The sequence below is a fragment of the Mycteria americana genome, unplaced genomic scaffold (genome assembly GCF_035582795.1).
Source record: "Mycteria americana isolate JAX WOST 10 ecotype Jacksonville Zoo and Gardens unplaced genomic scaffold, USCA_MyAme_1.0 Scaffold_27, whole genome shotgun sequence".
In the NCBI taxonomy this organism is placed as follows: Eukaryota; Metazoa; Chordata; class Aves; order Ciconiiformes; family Ciconiidae; genus Mycteria; species Mycteria americana.
Window position 1 is genome coordinate 149446 of NW_027445609.1, and position 4595 is coordinate 154040.

The following is a 4595-nucleotide window of genomic DNA, read 5'->3' on the forward strand; positions in this document are numbered from 1 at the left end:
TGTCTGTATACCCTATGTAACTCCTCTTGCACTCGGAAAGAAGTGCCACCCTTTTGGTGCCAAGAAAGAAAGGTAGAGATTTCCAAGGAATAACATTGAATCGGTTTTGATGAGCAAGCAGGTTATCGGTGGCAGAGCTAGGACTTGGAGGGAGATTACCATGCTTAGAGTATTACCATGCCATACTCTACCAACCTAGAGTATTAAAAACATTTCCTTGAAACACTTTCCCAACATAACCAGACCTGACTTTTCTGAAAGAGCTCTTTTCCTAGGAGCTGCATGTGAGCTAAGCCAGATGAGAGAGTCTTGCCTGCTGTCCGTCACTGAGGCTGATGGCAGCTCAGCCAGCAGTTTTGGCGAGGACAGAACGAGATCGATACGTATGCGCCTGTGTGCTGGTCGTCTTCAGGTTTTGCAGGCCGTAGGTCTGGCAGGACCTACCGTGTCATTCACGTGATGGTAATAGCAACGCCTCCAGGCATCTGTGTGGGGCGTTTTGGATTGTCTATGATTTGCACGAGTACTTGAACAGTTTAATGTTCTGTTGAGGTACGGGTTAGGTTCTGTTGAGGTTCGTCTCTGGCCTCCAGTTCCCTTGCCAGGAACCTCTAGCCCGCTGAGCCACACCAGAGCCACGTTTGGGCACGTGCTCGGGCCTGTTGTCTCTCCACACTGAGCTGGCATGACAATGTTGAGATTCTTGAACGGATAGCCAGACGCTGGCAGCTTTCTGCACTAATCGCACCCGTTTTGCAAACGAGTTACCAAGAGTGTGCCAGAAGAGTGTTTGTTGTAGTTGCTTTAATCAATTTCAAACAACCCAAACAATGAAGTTCCTTTGTATGGGAATAACGTCATCAAGAATTTCACCACACCGACGTTCTCGGGTGGTTTCAGGCGGGCCCATAAAAGGCAAAATCCTGCGTCCTTCTTGGCAGCGGTCTTCCAGGCGCGTCGGGACTCTTAAAGAGAGGCACTTGCCTTTTAGTGTCGGATGGCCACCTGGCCAGCCAACTCCTTACCCACAGCGGCATGATCAGCAGCAACTGATCATTCCTCCTCCCTAAATGCCTGCAGTTTTGTATCCCGTCTAAACACGGCCAACTGCGCAGCTGGGTTTCAGTGGGAAAAGGGGATGTGAGGGCGATAGCAGCAATGGGCTGTTTTGACAGTTTGGAAGAGTCGTCGTTTGCCTGCCTGTGCTTTGGGCACGGAGCCAAAGGTTCTAGGTCTGAAAATGAGCAGCCTTTCCAGCACACCAGTGTAACCTCCGCTCCGCCGTTTTTCAGAGCCTGTGTTCTTTCCATGGTGGTCTCTTGGCACCGTCCATCCCAACCTCTGGCTCTGGTTGCACTTTGGCTTTCCCCCAGGCTGCGGCTGCTGAAGTCACCCCCGTTGCGCCCCCCGGAAAAGGGTTTGTGTTCAGCCAGGTCAAGTCCCTGGTCCTCCTCGCTGCGTGAGCTCGTGGCCGTTAGCTGTGGCGCAGAGAGGGGACGGCTAATGGGGGTGGTCTTCGGGCTGCAGGGTTGGTTTCTGCCGCAGCCTGAGAGAAGAGTAACGGCACTAGGTTTGTCCTTGGGAGCCGAGTGGCAGAGGACGCGTCCGGGACGCTCAGCAGCTGTGCCCAGTGCGTGGCCAGCAAGGAGAAGGGACAGCCCCCCGGGCCCCCGGGGCACAGGGACTGCCTCGGGACCAGCACCCCAAAGGCCTTCCTCCAAAGGACGCTGGGCAGAGGGGCGGCGGGCGGGGCTGCGTGGGGCGGGGGGGCGGGGCGGGGCGGTCACCCCCATGGCACAGTGCCACCGCCCGGCAACGCAGCAGTCACAATGCCCCGGGGCGGGATAAAAGGGGGCATCCTCCCGTCGCCACAGAGCTGGCCCGGGGGCAGCCCGCAGACATCCGAGAGGAAGTCCTTGAAGAGCTGGCAGAATGCCTTGGAGGGGGCTGAGGGAGGAAGACCGGAGGCTGGACGAGGCTGCTGGAGATGAGAAGAACCAGCAAGAGCTGGCGGTGCCCGAGGCTATCGGGCCTTTTCAGCTGGAAAGCGGTGGCAAGAGCAAGGGAGTGTCTTCTTGAGGAGCACTGCAGAGCTCGCCGTCCTCATGCCCTGCGGAGCCAGTGGCAGCAGCCGTAAGAAATGGGATGCGGAGATGTTGCCCAGGGGTCCCAGTGCTTTGGAGCACGCACTGGTCTCCTGCCAGGCGCGGGAGGGATTCTTGCCCCCAAGGTCGATGGGGCCGGGGGCATTTGGCCACTCTGGGAAGCCCCGGAGATGGCTGCAGGTTGAGGGAGAATAGGGCTTGGGCACCTCCTGGGAGGCGTGACCAGCCTGTGGGACGAGGAGGCAGGTCTTGCTCACATGCTCAGGGAATAGCCGATCGCCAGCTCTGGGGTCAGGAAGGAATTTTCCCCCGGGGCAGATTGGCACTGGTCCCCGGGGGTTTTTTGCCTTCCTCTGCAGCATTGAGCATGACCACTAGTCAGCGCAGGGCTCCTCTGGTCCTTTTTGGCTAGGTTACTGCCTGCTGCTCATGCACCACGAAGATGGCCTCTCGTGCCCTGCAGCTGGGGGGAGGAAGGCTTTTTTTTTCCCCCAAGGTGGGCTAGCAAGTGTCCCCGGGGGTTTTTTGCCTTCCTCTGCAGCACCGAGCACACGGCCCCTGCCAGGGCTTCTTTGGGCCCTTTTGGCTAGGTGCCTGCTGCTCCTGCTCCACGAAGGTGGCCCTCGTGCCCCGCATCCGGGGGGAGGAAGCTTGCTAGACTCCCGGGTGGGCCGCCAGGGTGGCCCCCGGGGGTTGCTTCTTGTCCTCTGTAGCACTGAGCACAGCCCCTTGTCAGGGTCCTCGGGGCCCTTGCGGCGAGGTTCTTGCCTGCTGCTCTTGCACCGCCAAGGTGCCACTTGCGCCCTGGCTGCCTGGGGCTCTCTTGCCCATTGCAAGTTTGCAGTGGGAGCGAGCTCTGCTCTTCCCTTGGCTCCGTTTCCCCAGGGGTTCTTGCTTGTGCAAAACAGCCCGTGCTCGGCAGGGCTGCAGGCTTGCTGCACCATCAGGAGCTGCCACTTTGCAGCTCTCCCTGCATGCGATACAAGCGCGGGGCAGGCACGAGAGTGCTTGTCATGCATCCCTGGCCAAGAAGCACAGCGCAGCAAGTTTGGGAAGGCAAAAAGGCTGCTTGTCATCGACATGTGTCCTGCTTTGGAAAATGCCCCACGCTACCACACACCCCTTCTTCTTCGTCGTCTTTTGTGTGCGGTTGGTGCTGATCCTCGTTCTTCAAGTCTTCACTCTTCAGGAAACAGGCACTGCTTGGCCTCTCTTCCCGCTGCTACTTTCTGTAGCTCTGTGACGTGCCTTTGCCACACTGCAAGTGATCTTTTTTGCAAGCTGAACTGAAGAATGCATCAGCCTGCTCCTGGCTACACCTGCGCGTTGTGTTAATGCTTGTGAGCAGCGGCTGTGAAACACATTCCGAAAAACACCCTAAAATACCATCCAATACCAGGCAATGAGAGAAAAGGAGAGAAAGTGAGAGAACAGAAAATAAAATCTCAACATAAACCCCTGCTTCCACTTGTAATCTTTCTGATTTGTGCCCTTGAAAGTGTTTTTGGAGCTGAAATCCCCCTGGCATTTCCGGCAAGTAACAGTCTCGCTGTTACTCGACTCCCGGTGAGCGCAGGCAATAGACTAGACTAGACTAGAACAGAACAGAATAGAATAGTTCTGCTCTGTTCTGCATCTAGCTCTGCATGACAAGCTATGACCTAGGTCTGAGGGGTCCATGCAGGAGAGCAGCTCTCTGCAGTGCAGGTCCCAGGCCCATGCAGGAGAGAGGGGCAGAGGCGGGCACACCCACACCATTGCTCAGGCAGGAACCGAAGGCCCCCAGGCTGAGCTGAGACACCACGTCCCCTGGGCCCTTGGCAGGAGACGGTGTGGGTGGGGATGCCAGGGGAGGCCGGTCCCAGCCCTTGAGGCCTATGAGCACCCCCAGGACCCCGGCAGAAGTAGACCTGCACTGCTCATATGCTCTCCTTTAGACGTTGACGGTTGGCCACCTTGGAGACAAGAGTATTGGGCCACATGGACCTTTGCTCTGACAGAGTCCTGTTGTTCTCTGGCTCTTTTGTTTTGGGATCTTTTTCCAAGGGAAACAGCTCAGGCATTTCTAAAAATGACTCCAGGGGGAAAACAAAAAAAAAAAAAGAAATCCACAGGGCAATGAACAGGTATTGCTCACAGCAAAGAGGCTTGCAACCATTTAACCCTAAAGCTAACCCTAACCCCTAAAGCTAACCCTAATGACCCTAACCCCTAAAGCTAACCCGAATGACCCTAACCCTAACCCAAACCCCTAACCCTAACCCTAATCCTAACCTCTAACCCTAACCCCTAACCCTAACCCGAACCCCTAGGGTTAACTCGAACCCCCGCCAACTCCCCACAGTTTATATCCTTAGTGTGACTCCATATGGTATGGAATAGCCCTTTGGCCAGTTTGGGGCAACTGTCTTGGCTGTGCCCCCTCCCAGCTGCTTGTGCACCTGGCAGAGCACGGGAAGCTGAAAAGTCCTTGACTAGTGTATACACTAC